This window comes from Myotis yumanensis, unplaced genomic scaffold, assembly GCF_028538775.1.
Source record: "Myotis yumanensis isolate MYYU_CA2020_CCGP unplaced genomic scaffold, mMyoYum1.0.hap1 SCAF_16, whole genome shotgun sequence".
NCBI lineage: Eukaryota > Metazoa > Chordata > Mammalia > Chiroptera > Vespertilionidae > Myotis > Myotis yumanensis.
The window spans coordinates 37,010,491-37,035,416 of NW_027223767.1; positions in this window are offsets into that span (position 1 = coordinate 37,010,491).

Genomic DNA, 24,926 nt, shown 5'->3' on the forward strand with positions numbered 1-24,926 from the left:
CACAGAAATCTCTAGTTCGGCAGATCGCCCAATAATACTGTGCCTTAGCATTCCTGTATAAACACTTCCTTACTAAAGATGGAGATATGGGCTTCATCCAAGGAAGTTCCCAGACTCTTACTACGTCTTGATGTGGGAATTTTTCTCTGTGCTCCTGTTAAATTGCTGAAATTGGCAGGGTGGTGTTTCTGGGCTCCTAGTTTGTTCACCTGCAGAAGTAATGCTGTTGTGTCTATTGTCCAGAAATGGTGTTTTAAAAACAAACATGTTACCACTCAGTTTTATATTTCAATACATTTTATTTTATAGAAAAGTTGCAAAGATACTAGAACTCCCCTGTTCTCCATTCCCTTTATAAGTTTCTCCAGTTAACGCCTGGCGTTCTTATGGTACATTGGTCGTAATTAATGAACCGACATGCATACTTAATACTAACGAAGGCCCGTTCCTTATTCAGATTTCCTTAGCTGTTCCCTGATGTCCCTTTCTGTTCCAGATTCCATCCAGGATAGCAGGCTTCATTTAGTTGGCATGTCTCCGGGGTCCTCCTGGCTATTGCTGTTTTCTCAGAATTTCCTCGTTTTGATGGCCTGGGCAGTTCTGAGGAAGAGGAATACTGATCAGGTACAGGCATATCTTTACCGCACCTCACAGATGTTGAGGTTTTTTTTTTACAAATCAAAGGCAAGACCCTCCACTAGCAAGAGATCACCACTCGTTTTACTGTGGTGGTCTGGAACGGACCCACAGTATCCCAGAGGTATTTCTGGGTTTTTTTTCTAGATTATCCTTTTATTGGGATCTTTGATTTATTTATTTTTTCTCATGATTAGACTGGGTTAAGTGTTCAGGGACCACAGAGGTAAAGTACCATTCTCAAAATCCTATCAGGCACACCGCTCATCTTTTCCCTTTACAACATCAGCTAAATTAGAAGGTGTTAAATAAACATTGGCATATTTATACCTTTTCTAAACTGGCATAGGTTGGAAGCTGAGCATGAACTTTTCTTCCCCAAAGCAGATTGAAGGGCTTTTCCCCACAGTTGGGATTGCAAAGCAGGTGGCGATGGCCGGGCTCCAGGCTGGTTGGCTCCAGGCCTTTCTGGCAAATTAAAAATTCTGTTCCAAGGCCTCAGCATGAACACTTTTCACTGTTGGTCCCAAGAGAAACCGAGAGAAAAGTTTGGACTTAAAAATATCTACAAATCTAAACATGTCTAGAGCTCCGTGGATTGGAAACAGGTCACTCATTAAAGGCTTGAGATTTAAGATCTTTTAAATTGACTCTAAACGGAGCATTTGAATCCCCAAAACAAACCAAGAAGTCTTCTTATGTTATTGCTGGAACAAAGCAATATTCATTGCTGTCAAAGGAAATTGCTAAAACTCAAACTATTATCTAGGAAATTTTTGACCAGTTGGCACAATCACACCATTAACACAGGATGTTCTCTTGAAATCACCTGTCCCACTGCCCCAGTGTTCCTTGTTGGGAGGGAAAAGAGAGACTATGGTCTCAAGAACGCAGGAAACTCAAGTGTTTGTAGGTTAAACCAGAGTTTTGTGTTGGTGATGGGAAATTTGGCAAATCCTCAAAAAACAACTGACCTAGGGCAGTGTTTTAAAATTCACATTGTACATTCCCCTCAAATTAGTGGGGTACCTGAAATACAGTCGTGTAATGGGAATGAGGAGGGCCTATGAGAACACTGCAACTCTATTACACAAGCATCCCTTTTCAAGGACATCAAGACACAAGGCTCAAACAAGCATTGCATACAAACTAACAACGCGGCATCTGTGTGAAGCTGTCTTTGTTGGCCATGAGAATACTGAGGGAAATTGTGGCCACAATGAATATTTATACTGGGTGGAGGAGCGTGTAGATTTCTTTTCCCCATGAAGGTGCATGATAGGGAACACTAGAAGCGTTTTTAAAAGTTGATCATTCTCTTGTAATTACACTGCAGGTTTAAACTTAGGCTTGATGTCAAGTGTTGAAGAGAGAACAAGTTTATAAGATAAAACTGAAGGCCAAACACACTGGCCTTGGGAGAGAAGTGTAGTTGTTTTATTCCGTGTGTATGTGTGTTTAATTTTTCATTTATTCTACACGGAAATTCCCAGTTCTTGTTAACCTTGTGGGATTTAACTGGCTGGTTTCATCGGAACTTTATTTTGAAAAAAAGAGCACCCAAGGCTCGGCAATGTTGATGAAATCATATATGAAAGCAAATTTTGTACATTCAATCCCAGCATATATGTAGCAGGTTACAGTTTGGGGGAAGATGCTATAAAAGAGAAATATATTAAGAATAAGGACTGGCTGTCCAGCCATACAGAATTAATGAGCATCGATTTAAGACAGGTAAACTGTAGGGCATAGCCCTTCCTAAGTGCATATCACTGTCAGTGGCACAGGTAACTTTCCAACTCAGCACACTTAAGGCACAGAGTATGTATTTACCCTTTCCAGCCCACACTCCGCTGTTCTCACAGATCCAGCATCTCAAAGGCCTTCCATATTTTCACAGGAGTTGAACTGCACTTTCCTGCAGCACCATAGAACTGAACAGAAAAATTGAAAATCTGATCTTGTTTTTTGTGGATTGGTAGTATTGTATGCATACTTCCCAGTTTGATAGTAAATACTTTTACCCAATTAGTCATAGAAGTCATAAGATTTCATTTCTGCGTTGTATAATTAAGCTTTACTTAAGTTTTACCCTTGTGTATCTAGATTTGGGGGTGTTTTGTTGTTGTTGTTAGTTGTGTGTGTCCGGGGACATTCTCTGGTAGTACAGGGCTTGTGTCCAAGGGTGTCCATGTAACTATTTACAAAAGGCAGCTCAGAACTATCTGTGAGCAGCACCCGGAAGGGGCACTTGGCTTCCAAACCTCAGGCCTTTTTATTCACTGGTGACTTAATACTTGTCTTTATCATGGTCCTCATGTAAGCAAGACTTCGGTAGCACTCACTGTGCAAATAAGAAGTGAGCTTCCAATAGCATGTGAAAATGCTCTCAACGTGATTAGCCGTCAGGGAAATGCAAATCGAAACCACAATGAGATACCACTTCACACCTAACAGGATATCTACAACCAAAAACAAAAACAACAAACCAAAAACCAAGACACAATAATAAGTACTGGTGAGGCTGTGAAGAAATTGGAAACCTCATCCACTGCTGGTGAAACGTAAAGTGGCACAGGCCCTTTGGAAAGATTGGCAATTTCTCAAAATGTTAAACAGAGTTGCTATGGGATCCAGCAATTTCAGTCCTAGGTATAAACCCAAGGGAATTGAACGCATCCATACAAAACTTTGTACATGAATCTTCATAGTAGCCAAAAAATGGAAACAATCCAATTGTCATTAACTGGTGGATGGATAAACTAAAAGTGGTATAGCTATACAATGGAATGTTATTTAGCATTAAAAAAAAAAAAAATGAAGGCCTTGATTCATGCTACAATATCAAGAAACCCTCAAAACGTTGTCCTAAGTGAAAGAAGCCAGACACAAAAGGGCTTCATCTTTACAAGTATATGATTCCATTTGTGTGAAATGTTCAGAGCAGGCAGAACACAGGTGTGTGGCTGCCTGAGGCTGGTGGTAGAGGAGAGGGGGAGTGCGTGCTGACAGGGATGGGCACTTGGGGGAATGATGATAGCATTTTCAAGTTAGATTGTAGTGATGGCTGCATAACTCTGACTACACTAAAAGCCCCTAAGTGGCACCTTTTAAGTTAATTTTATAGTGTATGAGTTCTAAAAACAATAATGCAAGAATGTGAACCTTCAATCACCCCCACACAGTTTGCAAAGAAAGATTGAAAATACACACCAAAATGTTAACTTTTTGGTTTTAAGGAGTGATGGCAATCACAAGACATTTTGTCTTCTTTACACTTTTCCTTTTTTTAAAATTTTTTACGAAGTGCATCTGTTATTTTTATATTAAGAAAACAAATCAACATTTTAAAAGCAAAAGAGCAGCCCTGCATTGGACCAGCAGTGTATAAGCCTCTCTGTGCTTGCTTGAAAGCTGCTCATCTGGTTCGCCTGGTGCCTCAGTCATACATGTGCAATTACTTGTTTCCCACTCTGACCTAAAGAACAGTCCATAAGCTTCCGAGGCAGAGGTCACTGTGTGTGTCTCATTAACCTCTCCATGCCCAAAGTCTAGTACAGCCGTGGGCAAACTACGATCCCGCTTGAAATGAATACAACTAAAACAAAAAAAGACCGTACCCTTTTATGTAATGATGTTTACTTTGAATTTATATTAGTTCACACAAACACTCCATCCATGCTTTTGTTCCGGCCCTCCGGTCCAGTTTAAGAACCCATTGTGGCCCTCGAGTCAAAAAGTTTGCCCACCCCTGGTCTAGTAGCTTGCTAGATACCTGTATGTGCTCAAAAAAATATTTGTAGAATGTAACCGAAGTTATGAAATGTCAGCCATGTCACCTACGGGCTAGAGACTGGTGATAAGAAAATGATCCGGTTGGTTACGGAATTGAATTTAACATGCTCACAAATCTAGTCTGGGAGAAATTATAGGTGCATCTGTCTTAAACCAAGACATACAGTAATCAATGCCACTCAGGAGCACAAGCTAGAGTGCTGTGGACCTTCAGAGAAAGGCAATTACCTCCATCCAGACAGAATCACAAACACTTTTGTGGAGGAAAAGGCATTTGGGCTGGGCCTTTGAAGATGACTTAAATAGACCTGGACGTGAGGCTGCATGCCTGATAGATAGAAATGCATAGAAAGGGCACTAGAAGTAAAGAGGGGAAACAGTTCCCTCTTCAATAGGGACAACAAAAATATGGAAGGCTCTGATAGAAGATGATACAGCATAGGTCGTTCTAGGCAAAGGGTACAGCATGTGCAAAGGCACTGGGGCATGGTGGAGCTTACCAGTCGGGGGAGCAGCAAGAACTCTCCCTGAGAGATAGGCAGAGACCGATAAAGCAAATGGGAAAATATTAGTTGTTCATTATGCTATTCTTTCAAAATGTACGTGTGACATTTTTCATAGTGAGAAAAAAAATAACCTCATTGAGGTGGTGGTGTAAATGTGAAAAACAGCTTCAAAGCCTCCGCTGGAATGGGGTGCATACCAGGAGGCATGCAGGGCGGAGTTGTGGCCTGTGAAAGCATCAGGATGCTTTCAACTCAGCCACAGTCCTCGCCTCCTGAAGCCCCGGGGGCTGCACTTTTTCGCCAGCCTTTGTGTGATCCATTAATTGAATAGCCTCTTTGCTCAACAGTACAAGAGGCCCAAACTGCTAATCCCAGCATAAGACATAACTCGGTACATATTTTTCACCTACACTTTCAACTTTACATTATTACTTTTCTAGAGGATTACTGTGCTGCTTTTTTCTTTTATGTTGCAAGGTTCTTTAAGGAATGACTATAAGATGCTTCTGTGGTTGATAAATAAGAACGTGAGTTTCAAGTAAGATGAACTTGGAGTGAAACCCAGGCTTCTCTACTTACTAAGCTGTGTGGCTTTGGACAAATGACTTAGCCTTTCTGGGCATTGATTGCCTCATCCATAATACCTATGGAGTAAGTTTTTTATTAAACATTAAATGCAGAACTGCTACAATGCCTGGCACGGGATAGGATTTGGGGGTGTCTAATGTTTATTTTATTCTTTCACACCCACTTTGCTTTCTTTGTCTTCCTTCTTCCCTCTCATCCTCCTCTTTGCTTCCTTTGTTTTTAAACTTCACAATTCCCACCCCCAAAAGAAACAGAAACCAATTTTTGAAATTCTCAGGCTATAATATCACCCTCACTATCCGGAGGTGACACTTAAGCTAGAAGTCCCCTGAGAAAGATGTTGTGTTGATATTGGTGGCTGGAGGGAGAGCATACAGTTGGACATGTTCAGACTTAAATTAATAGGATCTTTAAGAAAAATACATGTGCACCCCAATCATGTGATGGGCTGAGTACCACAGGGGCAAATCATTAAATTAATGACCAATGGCCAACAGAGTTCAGCTCTACTCTGTTTTTACTATGGGAAAACACAGAATAGGTGGGAGTTTTTTTTATTTTGTTTTGTTTTAAGTTAGCATTGTGCTCACCCAAAAGCTAAATATTCCTCAGTGGGCAAGGTTTGTTGGGAGCCATTAGAAATTACATATACATCTCCAGCTTACAACAATAGGTTTCTGGCTCCTCCAAGCCAACTCCCGGTTTGGCCTGGAGTTAAAAGACAACCTTGCAGTTTGGCCTGGAGTTAAAAGATAACCTACCCTCACCCTCAGCACACAGCTGCTACGTCTCCACTGATAAGCTCACAGCTGCGACATTCCAGAGCCTGCTACATCCCTAGTGATAGGCTACGGCCCATGGACCTCCTTGCCCACCCCTTTCCTCTAGAACAACATAAATTCTACACGCTGTAAAAATAAAATTGAGGCTTGATCAGAACTTTGTCTTGCCTCCATTTCTTCGCGTCTCCTATCCTCTCATTCCTTTGCAGGATTTGGTGCGGAGTACCCACGATGCATGCCCTGCAGGTCGGGGCATAAATGGCGCCCAACGTGATCTCCGCTCCCCAATCCTCCTCAGGAACGTTCACCTTTTGTCCGGCTGGACCTCCCCTTGGCACCACTGGGATCGCCCTGTGAGTTAGCCTGCTTTTTTCCTGGTTGCCGCTTTGCTTACCTGCTCTGCGAGTCAGACCTGTTGCTTTGGTAAGTGAACGCATTCATTCTGGATAGGCATTCTCTTTCCTCATTGCCTCCCCCCTTGTCTCCTGCCTCTAGTCCACTTTGAGCACTCTCTTGTCGTTTCGGGGAAGAGTGAAAGGTACCCGATTTCGGCGGAGAGAACTCCAAATCACTCAGGCTTGTCCCTTGGTTTTGTTCCACGTGGTTGACTCCTTCCAAAAACCCTGCGTTCACCTTGTCTTAGTGGTCATTCTGAGAAAGTGGGGACTCCAGCTGAGACTCTGAAGTAAGTGTTTTTGCCTACTTTAAAGCTTAAACCGTCCACCCAAAATTAGAAGTAAACCAGAAAGAACTTGTGTCAGTGTTACTCCGGGAAAACTCCTTGCCTACTTTAAAACGTAAGCCGTCCACCTTGTGAGCACTCCTGGGGTGCCTGACTCCCGACTGATGAATGCCTGAGGGTCCTAGCAGGTTACCTGCCTCACAAGGGTCCGAGTTGGTGGATTATACCAACCGGCTGTTTAGTAGGAGGAGTGAGCTGCAGAGGCAGCTCCGAGGAAGGCACTTGAAAACAAGTTTCCATCTGGGGAGCTCTGATCGAGGGGTCCGAGTTGGCGGATCATACCAACCGGTTGCTTACGTAGGAAAACACACCTGTGGCATAAACAGGACTGAAGTAGTCTCAGCAGAGAATTTATACATCCCGACCTATGACACGTGAACAGGGGCCTCTCCTTTGAGGTGGCGGTTGGCTGCTCTTCCTCGCTGGTTCGTCTCCTTGTCGACTCCTGGGCTGACCTGGTACGGGGTTTATATGTCCCAGAAGCTTACGTGGAAGAGGCTAAGACATGGGTCAGGCTCTGAGTTCTCATGATCTGTTTCTTAAAGGACTCAGGGAGTCCCTCAAGGCGGGAAGATTTAGGGTTAAAAAGAAAGATTTAAAAGGCTTCTTTACTTTTAAGAAATGAAACCCCGCTGCCGAATCTCTCTCTGGTTCGGAGAGATTCAGGGGTGGCAGGAGAGGGCAGAGCTGTGGGCTCTCCTGCAATGAGATTACTTGGTGTTTTATTTAAAAATTACTGGAAAACATCTTATTACAACCAAACTTTGGCTAAGATTACCTTGGGTGCTAGCCATGACTTTAGAAAGAGAAATAGGAAAAAATTTAAAATGTCTTCTTCTATTAAGCATGACTTTGGGAACAAATACGCCATCTAAGTCATTTGCTAAAACTTCCCCCAAAGCAGGATATGTAGGGGAAAGGAAAAAGGAGCACATGGCGATCCTATATGGACGCCTCCTCCCCAGTATTCAAATTTAAAATCTCCTTCTCGTAATTAAAAAAGTTTTACAAAATTTAAAAAATGCGTCTGGGATTTCTGTTCCGGTGTAAAGAGAAAAACTGGCTTGGAACTAAAGCGCGCATCATCCGATTTTGGACATTTAGATAGAGTTTTGAGCTAAAAATCTCTTTACAAATGTACAGAATAAAACCCAAGACTGATTATTTCCTAAGAAAAATGGCATATTTGAGCCAGGGAAGAAATGCAGGCTGGTTCTAGCAATAAGATTGGTATATTTCCATAATAAAGAGTGATTTTTGAAATGTTAATAAAGCCTGTTCCAAAGTTAATCTTAAAAGCCTCAAAGAAATTTAGTAAAATTGTCTGTTACAGAAAATTTATCAAAATAACTGCCTTAAAATAATTAGATTTGAATCTCAAGAATTATTGATCTATATTAATTATAAAAATCTAAGTAGCCCAGGTAAAAGACGGCTACGCCCTTTAATTAAGGCTGGCTTCCCAAAGCAATTTCTAAGGGAGGAAGGGCTAGCCTCCCTTCCCCCAACAGAACAAGCAGGTAGGCAAAAATTTCCCGCCTGGGGCAACTTCTAAAGAGAGGCTTGCTTCCCAGTTTCCCATCCTTGGGAGCAATGGCAGCCCAAGGCTTTGGGAGTTTGCTAAATTGAATTAGATAGTCTGAAATAACAAAATGCTAAAATAGTAATCTAAATTTCCCTCATTAAAAATCTAGAAGACAGAATTAAATCTATTGATTGTGTCTTGTATTTTTGAAGTTTATTCTTAAAAATGTTACTGATTGAGAAATGCTAAATATTTAACTTGCCAGCTAAGAGTTGAAAGTTCTGGTTAAATAAATTTGGAGAAATCATATAATTATAGTAAAATTTCAACATTTGTCTAATTGAAAAAAAGAGGATAAATTTTGTAATCCCAACTGAAATTTTTAAATATAAAGATCAGTTTAAATTTAATTGATATCTCTTAATAATTATAAAAGGTATATAATCTTTAAATCATATATTTGGTGGTCTTTCAAGTTGGATTTCAAACTATAACCAAGGAATAACTTTGGGACATTTCATGGGCCCTGAAATGTTTTCAAAAGTTTATTCTCTCTTCTTAAAGGATTTTTTAATAAAGCCAATTTAATATACTTGAAATCACATGGAAAGCTTTATCAAATATAAATTAATAAATATATTTTAAGTTTTTGCCTCTGAGAAAGGGCAAAACAAGTAATTTTGTTTAATATTTCTTAAAATACAGCAGTGGAATTTTAAGATGTAATTTGAAATAACAAAAGCTCCTCGCCGCTGCATTTTAAATTAGGCTGGAGGTGGGGCAGCATTTGCCCCTTGTGAATCAAAAGTTTACTAAATACTAAATTTACTTGCTTCGCTTTGCCTTTTTAAAAAAAAAAAAAAACACTTAAATTACTAATCTTTGTAAGCAATTGAATCCTAGTAAAATAAATTCTTCTAAAAAGGTTACTGAAGGCTTCCCATGATTCCTCTATATATGCAAATAAGCCACAGGGTATATTCTTTAAAAATATAATTACTAACATTTACAGATTGTTGTTAAAATACTAAATCTGACAATAATTAGTCACCATAAAAAAAATAATCACTTGAAAAATATGGCTTTGCGGCAGTATTTGTTAAAATCTCAAAAGGCAACCATGTTTCTTACATTTGTTGCTTGTGTGAGAAAGAATTGTCTGGAAGGAAATAAAAAGAGGTTTCCTTCAGATGTCTAACTAAAATTAAAAATCAATATATTGGGCCTCAAAAGCTAAATTAAATAATTTGTGTTTTGTCTCCTTAAACAAAGTTTATGTAAATTTACCCAAAGACTAATACCAGAAATTTAATTAATGTCCTTTACTGTCCATAACTTAGGACAAGTAAAGTTAAAAGAATAAATGTTATTTCAAACTGACTTAAAAATTGGCAAATTGGGTTAAATGAATATTCAGGGGAACTTAGTTATCACCTATTAAAAGATAAACTTTTACAATTTTTATGTAAGACCTCCATCATTATACCAAAAAATACTACGCAGGAACCAATTCCTGGAGCTTTAACTGTTTTTACTGATGGGTCATCAATGGGAAAGCTGCCTATCATACTATAAATTCTGACGGAGTCATATTGACCAGTCATACTTCTGTGCAAAGAATTGAATTAAAAGCTATTAAGGCTGCGTTGCAGATTTCCAACAGCCTATTAATATAATTTCTGATTCCTCTTATGCTTTGGGCCTAGTAAGTAGAATTGAAACTGCCCAGTTGAAATGGTTTAGCGACCAAAGTTTATTCTTACTATTTAAGCAGGTTCAGCAGATTGTGCAGCAGAGAAAATACCCTTTTTATATCACTCACACCAGGGCTCACAGCGTATTACCTGGCCCATGCCCCTCCGATTGCCAAATAACTACACAAATGCACTCCACTTGCTACTCCACCGTCCAACAGTGTTCTACCTCGGATGGAAAGACATCACTCACTGCCATCCTAGAAAGGACTTTATTCCGGCTCTTTTGGAGGCGAGTATGACTATTCCCATAGTCAGAGAGTTTCTAAATTTGCCCAGGCCTCCTGTCATGGCACCATCGGTAAACCTGTCTGCTGGCCTCCGCAGGCACCGCACCACGGATCTGATGGTGGCGGACCAACTGACAGAGTCAGGGAAGCCCTAGTTCAGAACCAAATTGAAGAATTCATTAGAAACATGTATCCTCCCCTCCACTATCACCCTTTAGCCTTACCTAAATCACGAGGAGTAGATCTAGACACCCAAACCTCTGATATCTTAGAAGCCACACTCCGTGCTTTAAATGCCTCCAATCCATCTCTTGCAGAAGACTGTTGGCTATGTATGACCCTAGGTACACCTATGCCCCTTGTCATTCCAGATGACATCAGTAACATCACTTCTAATAATAGTTGTACCCTCAGTTTGCCCTTTAGAACTCAACCTGTTGCATTCAACTTTTCCTCATGTCTACAAAAACTCCCCCAGAATAATAGTTATGATCTAGATGTAGGCTTCGTTAGCTTTGTTAACTGCTCTCCCGTTTACAATCACAGTTCCTCCCTTTGCCCCGCTCTTGGACGAGTGTTTGTATGTGGAGGTAATATGGCCTATACAGCTCTACCTTTAAACTGGACAGGATTATGTGTTCAGGCTAGTATTCTCCCTGACATTGACATCATTCCAGGGGGAGAACCTGTACCCCTAACTGGCCTTGATTATATTGCTGGACGCAGTAAGCGGGCTGTCCAATTTATTCCCCTACTTATAGGACTGGGGGTCTCTGGAGCTGTGGCCACTGGCACAGCTGGATTAGGAACCGCATTACATACTTATAATAAATTATCTAATCAATTAATTAATGATGTTCAGGCTCTTTCAGGTACTATCAATGATCTCCAAGACCAAATTGACTCCCTAGCAGAAGTAGTTTTACAAAATAGAAGAGGATTAGATTTACTTACAGCAGAGCAGGGAGGAATATGTTTAGCCCTACAGGAACGCTGCTGTTTTTATGCCAACAAATCTGGGATCGTCCGAGACAAAATAAGAAAACTCCAGGAAGACCTGGTGAAAAGGCGAAGAGAACTGTTCGAAAACCCCCTTTGGAGCGGACTCAATGGCCTACTCCCCTACCTGCTTCCTGCACTTGGCCCCCTTGTCAGCTTACTGTTAATTTTAACCTTTGGTCCATGGGCTTTTAAGAAACTGACAAGTTTTGTCAAACAGCAAATTGATAGCATCCTGGCCAAACCCATTCAGGTTCACTACCACCGTTTAGCTACTATAGACCGAGAAGGTGATTATAATGATTGCCAGGGCTCCCTCCCCACGGGGACAGCATAAAGCCAGAGGAATGCTTACCTACACTCTATATAGAGGAATGGTATGGGTACCGTCTGGGTGCAGGGCAAAGCACTGCAAGGGAAGGTCAAAACAGAAAATCAAAATTTTCTCGACCGCCTCTGGATTTCTCTGTGAGCACACCTGGTTTGCATAGAGGTTGGTATCGGACTTAAATTAATAGGATCTTTAAGAAAAATACATGTGCACCCCAATCATGTGATGGGCTGAGTACCACAGGGGCAAATCATTATTAAATTAATGACCAATGGCCAACAGAGTTCAGCTCTACTCTGTTTTTACTATGGGAAAACACAGAATAGGTGGGAGTTTTTTTTATTTTGTTTTGTTTTAAGTTAGCATTGTGCTCACCCAAAAGCTAAATATTCCTCAGTGGGCAAGGTTGGCAAAGAACGTGGGTCCCAGGTTGCCCGGTCCCAACCTCCATCGCATTTTGGCCCTTAGCTCATGGAACTGGAACAGGTGTGGTCTCGGCCTGAAGCTGGTCCAGTGAGGCCCCTTCCTGGGACCTGTCTCAGGAGAGGGAACTCCCTTGCAAATCGGACTTACCCGAGGTGGATTCGCTGGTGACAGGCAGCAAAATGAATTCAAGAAGACATTTAGAAGTAAATGAGAACTGAAAATGTAGACACCTGAGCACAAAGATGCAAAGCAAAAGGGCAGAGGAGAAAACATGCTCATCGTGCAAGTTTGCCTCTGCTTTGTAGGTGATCCGCGTCCAGGTGAAGGATGGAGATTCACCGCAGCTTCGCGCCGGATGGGGGTGAGGATTTGCAAGCCCAGCCAAGAGAGCTTCTGGGGTGCAAGGTAGCTCTGCGGACAGGTTGCCACCTCATCTCTTTCTGTCTCTCTCTCCACCTCTGACTCTGTGTCCATCCTCTGCACTCTCCAGTTCACTACTGGAAACTAGCCTGATTCATCTAAAGCCTGTCCCGTGGGATAAGAGCCTCCGTAGGCCTCCAGTCAGCCTATGGATGGGCTGCTTAATTCGCTCCTCAGATATACGTGTAATAAATTAAATTACCACAAATCCTCAGTGGCTTAAAACAACTAAAATCTGTCCTCTCATAGTTCTGGAGGCCAGATGTCTATAAACAGTATTGCTTGGCTGCCATCCCTCTGGCAGCTCCAGAATCTGTTTTTTGCTTCCTCCAGCTTTGGGGCTGCCAGCATTCCTTGGCTTGTGGGCACACCACTCAGCATTCACATCTTTCTCTGCTCTGTCCTCACATCGCCTTCTCCTCTGTGTGTCAAATCTCCCCTTGCCTCCCTCTCATAAGGATACACGTGATGGCATTCAGGGCACCCTGATAATCCAGGGTCATCTCTCTGTTTTAAGACCTTAGTTTAATCACACCTGCCAAGAACTTTTTGCCACATAATGTAACATCCATAGGTTCCAAGGATTAGGACCTGTGTGTGTGTGTGTGTGTGTTTTAATATATTTTTATAGATTTCAGAGAGGAAGGGAGAGGGAGAGAGAGAAACAGTGATGAGAGAGAATCATTGATCGTCTCCCTCCTGCACGCCCTCCACTGGGGATCGGGCATTGGCCCCTGACCAGAATCAAACCCAGGACCCCCCAGTCCACAGACCAACACTCTATCCGCTGTGCTAAACCAGCCAGGACCCTGGATGTGTTTTTTGTTTTTTGTTGAGGCAGGAGGGCATAGAGGACTGTTCCAGGTGGCTGTGGTTGTGTGTCCATCTGCTCTGGAGATGTCTCTGGCCCCCTCCAAACTTCCCTAACTGCGAACACGTCATCTTTCCCACCCGGCCCAGCTCTCCCTTCTGACTTCCTATTTTTGGCCACAGTCGCATCATTTTTTCCATCACCCTCCTCAGAACTGTCTTTGACCCTTCCCAGTTCCTCTGCTTCCCCGACACCACCCCACCCATGCTTTAGAGCAGACACCCAACCTCAGGGTCACAAAGTCTCCGCGCAGAGGGGAAACCTCTCCTCTAGCACCTTTGACTCAGAGACAGAGCTGAACCCGAAAGCGACGGTGACTTGTCCATGTCACAGGGCGATTTAAGGACTAGAGCTCAGGGCCCTGAGATCCACTCCTGCCATGGCTACCCCCACCCCTTATCTCTGTCTCTGCTGCCAACCTCTGGCCTTGCCCTTGTCTCTTCTCCTGGGGACCCTGCAGAAGCCTCACAGGCTCTCTGCCCAGTCTCCCCTTCGGCCAGTCATCCCAGCATCTGTTTTACCTCATTCACTTGGGTCTCCCCTTGACCTAGAAGCAAAGTCCATCCATTCAGCAAATATTTATTGTTTTAAAAATATTTTTAAATTTATTTCAGAGAGGAAGGGAGAGGGAGAGAAAGATAGAAACACAAATGATGAAAGAGAATCATTGATCGGCTGCCTCCTGCACACCCTCCACTGGGGATGGAGCTTGCAACATAGGCATGTGCCCTAACCGGGAGTTGAACCCTGACCTCCTGGTTCATAAGTCAACACTCAACCACTGAGCTACGCCGGCCAGGCAGCAAATATTTATTGAGCATCTATTATGTGTTAGCTTCTGGGGGGGTCCAAGATGAACCAGACCCAGGCCCAGCCTTCAATCACAATCCGGTCCACCTGCTGCCTTGGTCTGGCATCCACATTTCTCACCTACCTCTCCTACCCCAAGTGGCCCATCTCCATGGCTGGGGTGCCTGCACTCCTGCTTCTGCAGGTTCAGGGGGTTGTCCCCTGGGTGCAGAACTCCCTGTCCCTAGCTGGGAAGCCTGCCCTGCACACCAGCCCAGTGCCCTGAACATGGCCCCTGCCTGGTGTGTACCCTTCTGAGACCCTTGGTTCTGCTTCCTGTCCTAAGTGGACTGAAGGAGCCCCTGGTGGCTGCTTTTGCTGCTTCACAAGGTGGTTTTTCACCTCCATCCCCCCTCCACTCCTGTCCCTTGTTTTTTGCTACTGCCTGGAAGGAGGGGTACACCTGTCTGTCCAGTAGAGGCAGCTCTGATCCCCTGAACACAGCTCTCCCTGCCATTGCCTCTATGGGGAAGCATAGCTGTGGCTGAGCAAAGTCGAGGTGAGTCCCTCAGCCCAGGGGTGCTCTGAGCAAGAGCTGAGAACCCCCCCCCCACACACACACACACATCGGTACCTGTCACCCAGGCCCACTGAACCCAAGAAACTATGGACCTCAGGGGATTTCTGTCTGGTCTCAAAGAGCAAGTGCTCCTGCCTGTGGTTGAACTGGGCACCGTCCTTTCTTTTGAGCCTGAGGAACCTGACCAGCCAGATGGCACAGATTCGGGCATTTTTATGGGCATTTTGCCTTTCCTGTGAGTCTGAGGTTTCCTGCAATTGCTGTATAACAGATTACCCCAAACTTTGTGGCTTAACAGCAAAACAGTTTGCTCACAAGTCTGCCAGCCCAGAACTTAAACACAACACAGCGGGTGCCTGCTCTCTGGCTGGGTGGCACAGTCACGATGATGTTGTCAGTTGTCTCGGCCGGTTCGGCTCTTTAGTCTGGCAGTGGCTGGGTCAACTCCAACAGGGGCGCAAGTCTGAGTTCCTCAGTTCTCCCCCACGCAGTCTTAGGGCCTCTCGCCCCATGTGATCTCCACGTGGCCCTTCCATGTGGTCTCTCCACATGACCTCTTCATGTGGCCTCTCCACGTGGCCTGACCTGCTACATGGTAGCTCAGGGCTCCCCAAAGTGCAAACGCAGAATCCATGGAGTGTTCCTCCAGCACTGCCCAGAGCTGGTACAACGTTCCCTCCGTCACGCTCTATTCTTGTAAGCAGCCCAGATCCAAGGACCAGAACCTTGGCTCCTAGGAGGTGTGGGCTCTCGTGTGCCACCTCTGTAACCTGCTCCACATGTGCTGTCCTTCCAGGTGGCACCGATTCTTCCAGGGACGGAGATTGGTCCTGCCCTCATCACTCTTCAGAGCAGCTGGCTCCTGGGAGTTGCTTAACCTGCTTCTGTCTTATCGAGAAAGGACAGTTGGAACCACAGGTACCACATGGCCCTCGGAGCGGGTCTGCCCTACTGCTAGCCCCTTTGTCATCAAGAGGTTCCCTTTGCACTGATTTGAGCCACGTTCCCATTTTACAGATGAGAGCACTGAGTCTCATCGGAGTTTTTCTCTTATACGCTGGCTAAAGGCCATATAATAAATTAGCAGATTAGGTTTGAGAGCCCAGACTCTCATTTGTATTGAAAACTAGGGAAATAGATGTACTTTTCAGAAATTCTCTCCTGGCCAACTTGTCTGGACTGCGTCTAATCTGCAAAGCGAGAGATGTCACGTTTCCTTCCACGGCCACCTTCACCCAGCCATGCCTGCCTATTTCTCACACCCTTTGCTCGAACCCAAGAATGAGGTAAAGGGTGGTGGCAGCCGTTTGCAAATACAGCTTACTAAAGGGGTTATAAAACCAGTTCCTTGAAGCACAAGAGAACCCCTCAACTCCTCTCCCAACACAATATTTGGGAATGAATACTTTTTTAGTGTAAGTATGTCCCGAATATTGCATGAGACATACTTATACCAAAATAAAAGTATTCATTGTTTATCTGGAACTCACATTAACTGGGCATCGGGTATTGTATCTGGCAACCCTACTTGGAGAGTTAAAGTATAAAACCAACACATGGATCAGAACTAAGAAATGAAAAGTCACTTTAAGAAGTCAGAATGGGTCTTTCAGCAACACTTGCCTGGAATTAGAGAAGGTAAGAAAAGCATATTTACAAAAACACTTCGAACCTTCTCTTGTAACATATCTTAAGAATGTGCCAGTCGGAAAGAGGGTTTGTCGACAATAGAAAATGGAGGGTCAGAGACAAACAGAGACATAGTCCTGCAGGGGGTGAGCCACCAGCCAGAGAAATTGGAAGCACTGGCGCCCCCCCCCGCCCCCCCAGTCCCTCCCCTTCCATCTGTGGGGCACAGGAGGTGAAGTTCATGTTGGCTACACTTTCAGGTCTGGGCAGCTCTGATGTCACCATGGAGATGCTTACCAGGCCTTGGAGTGACAGGGGCCACTGGGGTTACCCCACGAATTCCCCGTGTTTACCAGGAAGATGTGTGAGAACTTGGCTTCCCGTGCCTCCTGGGAGTGGATGGGCTGATTTAGGAACATACAGACGCGTTCAACCCTCTGAGGGCCACGATCCAATAGCTTTGGCGCCTTTTCTACCCTCTTCTCTCCGTGGACATGGGTGAGGGGGAGCCTGATCCACCCTCACTGTGCTGGATCACCCCCGGGACACCCGATGTCAGTGAGCTGTGTTTTACTTCAATGACTGCTCTCTGTTTTTCTGCGTTGCTACTACAGCAAAGGGCAGATCCGTTCCTTCAGGGTCTGAGTGCGGAATTGTAACAAGTAGCCTTTCTTGTGTGCGTGCTGCATCTTATGTAATCCTCATAACAGTGCTCTATCTGGCTTCAGAGATAAAGCAATGCACTCAGAGAGGTTTACACAGCGCCCTGTCCCAGGCCACACACCCCGGGAAGTGGCACAGCTGGGACTCCAACCTGTGGCTTCTTCCCATGATTACGATGGTGTGTGTGTCCTTGTTAATCCTCACCCGAGGATATTTTTCCCATTGATTTTTAGAGAGAGTGGACTGGAGGAAGGGAGGTAGAGAGAGAGAGAACTTGATCTGAGAGAGTCACATCGATTGGTTGTCTCCCGCAGGGGCCCCGACTTGGGCTGGGGATCAAACCTGCAACCCAGGTACGTGCCCTTGACTGAAAATCGAACCCAAGACCCTTGGGTGTGCTGGTCGACACTCTAACCACTGAGCAACACAGGCCAGGGCCATGATTACTGACCATTATTAATATTTTGGCAAACATCTTCTTTACACACAAATACGCCCATGTTTTTATGTAAATAGGCTCAAGTGATATACTATACTGTTTTGAAATGTTTTTTTAAAAGTTCAGGATCTTGGGGTCATCCTTCCATGTGTGTGCCCCTGGCTGCCATGTATGAAGCCATGCCTAAGGGAGCCTTACACAAATACCTTGACAAGTCAGAAAACAAGCTCAGGAAGACTCCAGATAAGAAATCCAAACACTTTGAAGGGAAGTAACGTCATCACACCGCTTGCTCTCCGGGGCGGCAATAAAAGCCGAATCCGTTTGGAAACCACTTTATAGCCACCCACATCAGGTAGAACCTCTCGGATTTGTGTTTTACGAGCAGACGGAAGTTATTTGAGTTTCCATTTAGAACATTTTACCCAGGTGATCCTGAGTCAACAGAGGTGTGTGTGTATAAAAGGAAAGACTTTAGGAGAAAATTGGAGAGAAGGGACTGCAGGGGAGTAAGAGGATCACCTCGCAGGCTGTATTTGTCACCTGCTGTTTCAGAAGCCGGGGACTGTCAGGACTGCAACCTTCCTGGCGAACACGATGATCAGTCTCCAGGGTCCATCTCGGCTTCCTTTGCAGGAAGGATGTGCCTCTCTCCAAACCATTCGTTCCAGGGAGAGTTCCCGGCCCACAGAGCTAAACCACCGCAGTGACTCACCTCAGCAGGCCTTTTTGTCAGAGAACATTCATTCCCATAATTAGAACTTGTGACTGACACGTCCAACCACGAGGACATATCACAAGTGCTTGCCGTGAGCGCTGTTCCTTAGCCAAAATGGACCCGGTAAATGTCAGGGCCCTGTGTTTGCCTGTGGGCTTTTGCCATGCTGCCCTGACTGCGGTTAGGTTCTTTCTGATGTAAATGGTTAGTTGGAAGGGGCTTTTCCCCAGTCTTACTTAACCCTCTCAACAACCCCACCAGGTTCTTATTGTCCCATTTTGTGCATAGAGACTCAGGTTCAGGGAGGTGGGAGGTGCCCTGACCCGTGTGGCCCTGTGGTTAGAGCCGTTGGGCCCACGCACTGAAAGGTCCCAGGTTTGATTCCTGGTCAGGGGCACTTCCTGGGTTGCGGTTTGCTCTCCGCCCCCAGTCAGAGCGCATGGGGCTGGAGGCAGCCAGTCAATGTGTCTCTCTCACATGATGTTTCTCACTCTCTCCCTCTCCTTCCCCCTCCCGCCCTCCGTCCCTTCCACTCTCTCTGAAAAGGAAAAAGCAATGGGAGAGTGTCCTCAGGTGAAGATTAAAAAAGAAAGTGGTGTCTGAGACTGGCTGGGGGTGGGTGCTGGGTGCTGGGTGCTGGGTGCGGGGTGTTGGTAGTGCCTCGACTTGAACCTGGGTCCGTTGACCATGGATTTTGCTCTCTCTCCTGTGGGGCCCAAGCCTGAGCCTCTGTGAACAAGGTGGATTTAATCCTCGTGATCTCTACGGAGTCCCCGCCCCAACAACACCAAGGTCGTTCACCCTGTCTGTTCCCTCGGGGCACCCAGCGCCTGCTTGGCTGACTGGTGCGGCTGAGCAGCCCAGAAAGAACGTGACCCAGGAGGGTAAGAGGAAAGTTGCAGAAGGGGGAGTGCGCTGTGGTGTCAGATGCCAGGGGCGATGCGGCTGACCGTCCCACGCTTTGTTGTCACTTTGTGCCTTTGGTATGTGCTGTTCCCTCAGCCCAGACTGGACGGTCCAGTCCTGGCCAGTCCGTACTCCTCTAAGACTCAGCCACAAACATGGCGTTTCTCCCCCACAATAGAAGTGTCATTATTTAAAATATAACACAGAATCACTATTTAAAATAAAAATACAGGCCCTAGCTGGTTTGGCTCAGTGGATAGAGCATTGGCCTGTGGACTGAAGGGTCCTGGGTTCGATTCTGGTCAAGGGCACATGCCTGAGTGTGAAGGAGGCAGCCAATCGATCGATGATTCTCTCTCATCATTGATGTTTCTATCTCTCCCTTTCCCTTCCTTTCTGAAATCAATAAAAAATATATTCAAAAAAATAAAATTTTAAACTAATTTTATGAATACATATATGTAAATGTTAGACCTAACATTTATAATTTACATATATTTGTATTTGCAATTTTATATATAAAACATGTAAATTTGTGTATAAAAATGTAAAATGCCAAAATGGTATCATACTATGTATAGGTTTGGTAACTCACATTTTCACTCACTATATAATAGATTCATTTTATGCTGATAGTATAGTTTTAAATTATATATATATATGTGTGTGTGTGTGTATATATATATATATATATATATATATATATGTGTGTGTGTGTGTGTGTATATATATTGATTTCAGAGAGAAAGGGAAAGGGAGAAATAGAAACATCAATGATGAGAATCACTGATGGGCTGCCTCCTGCACTGTCCCCTACTGAGGATCTAGCCTGGAAACTTGGGCACGTGCCCTGACTGGGAATTAAATCGTGACTTCTTGATTCATAGGTTGATGCTCAATCACCACGCCACACCAGTCAGGCAGATTTAAATAAACATTTTAAATAAAGTTTTAAAAAATATAAAACTAGCAGATGCTCATTGCAAAAAAATTTTTTAATAGTACTAAAAACCCTATATAATAAAAGGCTAATATGCAAATCGACTGAATGGCAGAACAACCGGTCGCTATGACGTGCACTGACCACCAGGGGGCAGACACTCAACGCAGGAGCTGCCCCCTGGTGATCAGTGCACACCCACAGGGGGAACGCCACTCAGCCAAAAGCTGGGCTCACAACTGGTGAGCACAGCAGTGGTGGCAGGAGCCTCTCCTGCCTCTGCAGCAGCACTAAGGACCCCTTGAGGGATGTTCCACTACTGGTTTAGGCCTGCTCCCTGGCAGTTGGACATCCCTCAAGGGGTCCTGGATGGTGAGAGGGCACAGGCTGGGTTGAGGTTCCCCCCTCCCCCCGCCTGAGTGCATGAATTTTGTGCACCAGGCCTCTAGTATAATATAAAGAAAGTAAATAGCACAGAAAACCCTCCTTCTAGGGAGAGCCATTGTGACTGTTTGGCAAACATCTTCTTTACACACACACACACACACACACACACACACACACCCATGTTGTGATATAAATAGGCTCAAATTACATATATTTTTTGAAAACTTTAAAAAAATTCAGCAAGACTTGGCGATATCCTTCCATGTTAATAAATATAGTGTGGGATCAGTCTTTTAAATGACTACCTAGTATATTATTATGAGATTCATTTGGCTGAACTGCTAATGATGAGCATTCATATAGAGTGCTCCTTCTGGCAAGGGAATGAAATACATGGAAAAATCAGTATGTACAATTTTTGAGGTTCCATATGATCACAGCTAAGTAAAAAATGGGCCCACATCAATATCTAAAAGTTCAGCCATTGGTCACACAGGTTATTTCCGGGCAGAAGGACCAGGAGTGAGTTTGTGCTTTTGTCTACTCTTCTGTCCTTCCAGATTTTTTATTATAAGCCTGTGTTACTACAGTCTTCATTGCATTGACTCAAGTAGAAATGTCTTTTTCAGAGTTTTTTGGGGTTCAGATATGTGGATAAGGGATGGTACACCTGCACTGCTAACAACTTGTTTTTTGTTAATCCTCACCGCCATTGATTTTTAGAGAGAGTGAAAGGGACAGGGAGAGACAGAGAAACATCAATGTAAGAGAGAATCATTGATTGGTTGCCTCCCACACGTGCCCTCTCACACCCCCCAGGCCCAAGGATTGAGCCTGCAACCGAAGTACCTGCCCTTGACCGGAATCGAACCCAGGACCCTTCAGTCTGCTGGCCAACGCTCTATCCACTGAGCCAAACTGGCCAGGGAAGCAGAAATGTATTTTACATTGCACAAGAAATAACGGGTTTTTAGTCAAAGTGCCAACTCTGGCGATGCTCTTTCCTGTTTCCTCTGCACCACACTTGGTCCTGTCACCAGCCACTCTCTTGTCGTGTCTTCATCCCCTCCATCCTGTCCCTGAGTCAGCACCAGCTGGACCCCACAGGTGCTCAGTGGGCGTTGCTGACTGACTTGGAGCGTGAATCGGAAGCGGGGTGCTCATGGCTCACGGTCCTAGGGTGGCCCCCTCAGATGGCACCTGCATTGAACACAGCCTGGGCATCTCCACGTTGTGAGAAAGAAGCCTGGCGGGTCACACAGGGGCCAGGAGGCCCGTGTAGCCTCAGGCACATCAGAAGGCCTGGAGCGGGCAGCCATCCGTTCTCAGCTCCCAGCAAAGACCTGGCCAGAGGGAAGCTTGGTGCTCCTGGGCAGCAGCTGCCCCCGCCCCCAGAAGGTCTGTGAGGACGCAGAGGATGCCTTCAGTTTTTCCATCCAGGTCACTGAGTGGGCTCTCTATTACGTTTGGTTAGTGCTGAGACACTTCCTCTTTCGTCTGTGTCTCAGTTAAGGCCTCCCCGCCCCCGCCTTCGTGAAGACTGAAAAAGGGGAACGTGGGAGAGAAACTCACAATTTCAGATGGAGCTTCAGCCGGGGAACTGTCCTTCCCCGGTGTCTGGGGAAGTCGCCCAGGAGACCACGGCACCCCCAGAGGTCACAGGGGCCGCTTGACCTGCCCTTTCTCCCTCCCCTCAAGCCAACAGTCTGAGCTCCCACCCAAGGAGTCCTAAATGCTGCGGAGGATTCTGGGGACTCCCATGCCTGTTTTTTGGGGAGTGACCATCTTAAAGTAAAAAACTGATGCCTGCTTTTGCTCATTTTGTGAGTTTACTGTATGCATTTGCAAGATAAATATAGAGACACTCATATGTGTATATATAGGTACGCATGCAGGCACCAGACGGGAGCTTTTGGAGACTGTCAGCACAGAAAACAACTTGCCTGACGAGATAGCAGAGAACTGCAAAGGCCGCGGCCCCAGAGGCCGGAGCCGCTGCTTCCATCTGCAGCGTGATTGATGATAAGCATCTATGTGCACCAGTGAGTTGAAAGAAAACTGTAACTGTTCCGGGAAACGGCAACCGAAGTCAGAAATCATAAATAATAAAAGATAGAAAAATCCTCTTTTAACCTAATGGACTGAATGACTTCTTGCTTTGTATTTCTGCTAATGGTCCTCCTCCCCCTGGCACTACCGGAGCTGGCCCATTACAGGCAAATCAAGCCTCCGTTTGCAAGCAGGACCTGGCCCAAAAGAGCATTTATAAGGTACTTGTTTGGAGCTTGTGTTTTCCCTGGAAACCATCTTCCCAGGGTGCCCGGTTCTCAGGCTCACTGCGTGGCGCCATTGAGCCCCTACTGTCCCTGGGCGCTGGGCCTTTGAGGGCAGGAGGGAGAGAGCAAGTCAACTCTGGCTGTCCACCTACAGCCCTGGCTCTGGGTACCATTTAAATGTAAGTCAACTTCCTTTTCCATCTTCCCACTCCCTTGCGGCATTCAGGTCCCTGTGCCCTAACCTGCAGCAGGGCACCCTCCCCATTCTCTGGGCTGCTCTCCTGCTGGAGGACTCTTGACCACAAATGGCCCACCTGTCCCCACTTCCTGACCAATTAGACTACCATTTCCTCCATTCAGCTGGTATCAGGTTAGCGCTAGAGAAACAGCCAACTAGCAGATAGGAGGTCATGCTAGCAGATGCATGACTGAAACCCTCCTCATGTTTCCTCATGTTAAAACAGGTTGCTTGTGACCCTTGAGAGTCATTGTGGGCAGTAAGGTCGAGGGGGTGTGCAAAGGGGGGTTAAAAGTGCAGGATCTCTGCACACTCATGGGTGGGGCTATTCACACCACCCAGCTCCCAGAGCACTGGCAGTGAGTTAGGAAAGAATCCTTCCTTGGAACAAACAGGGTGGTCACAGGTCCAGACACTGGGTACTCAATCTCCGCTCAGTGATTTACTAGTAGCTGGCTCTCTGGCCACCTTCCAGAAACTCCACAGTGGATACGCCACTCTCAGGCACACAGAACCATCAACCAGCTTTTGTGCCTCTCGATGAAATCTCAACAGACAGCCAGTGGAAAGTTCTAATTGGGGGGGCGGGGGGCGGAGCATAACAGAGCAAACATTAGAACGAAAACGTAGCATAGTTAATATCCACAGAGAGCTGAGAGGAGATGTCTTGCCCACGAAAGGAGAAAGGCTGCAAAATAAACAATCAGAACAAGAAGGGGCTTCTGGCTATTGGAGAAGACAATGTTTGAAAATAAATATTCAAAAGAAAAGGAAGAAGGTAGTTGATGAAAACTTCAGAAAATGGTACAAAATGATATATGGAAACTATGAAAGATAAGAAAACCAGAGGAAAGCCCCACATCCAGAAAAAAAAAAAAATGGAGGGAAGGAAATTGTAAACAAATATTATAAGAAAAATTCTTAGAATGGAAGGATAAGTCTCAAGATTGAAGAGCCCACTGAGTGAGCAACAAAATGAATGGGAAAAGGCCCCGACCAGGACACATCTTAAAAAAACAACATATAAACGTTAAAATCTCAGAGTTCTTCTGAACTCTGAGAATAAAGGGAAGAGAGAGAGAGAGAGAGGGAGAAAGCAAATGAGGTAAAATGTTAACAGCTGGGGAATCTGGATGAAGATTATAAAGTAATTCTTTATACTATTCTTGCTGCTTTTCTGTAAGCTTGAAATTATCTCAAAACAGTGTTGTCAATTTAATAGGTAAGAAAAAGTATTAGAATGGTTATTGTTTTATTATAATTATTAGTAAAATTGAACACATTAATGAATCATTCAAATTATCTGTTTATGTCCTTGCTCATTTTACATTTATGTTCTTTGCTCTTCCCTATTGCTGTGTAAAGCCATTTTTTAAATCCCTCATTTGATATATATATAGAGCCTTTCTCTCCTGCTTTCTGTAGCCTTCTAACTTTGTTACAAATGTTCCCTTTTAACCTTGGGCAGGGTATGTTTCCTTGCTGGAGACTGGGAGGAGGGATTTGGATGAAGAAACGCCAGAGTATGGTAACATGTCCTGAACTTCAAAAGAATGGGTTACTGTGGAGTGGCCGGACAGCGGCTTAGGAGCACCTATGAGTGAGGGCTGGGAGGTGAGAAGTGAGGTCAGGGGGAAGGCTGGGCCTCCCTGAGGGTGAAGGTCTTGGAAAAGAGTCCATGGCACAGGCTCCCGGGGCAGGAAGTGGGAGGAGGAACTGAATGGAGCGCAGGCGACCAGCCTGGGGAAGCGCGGGC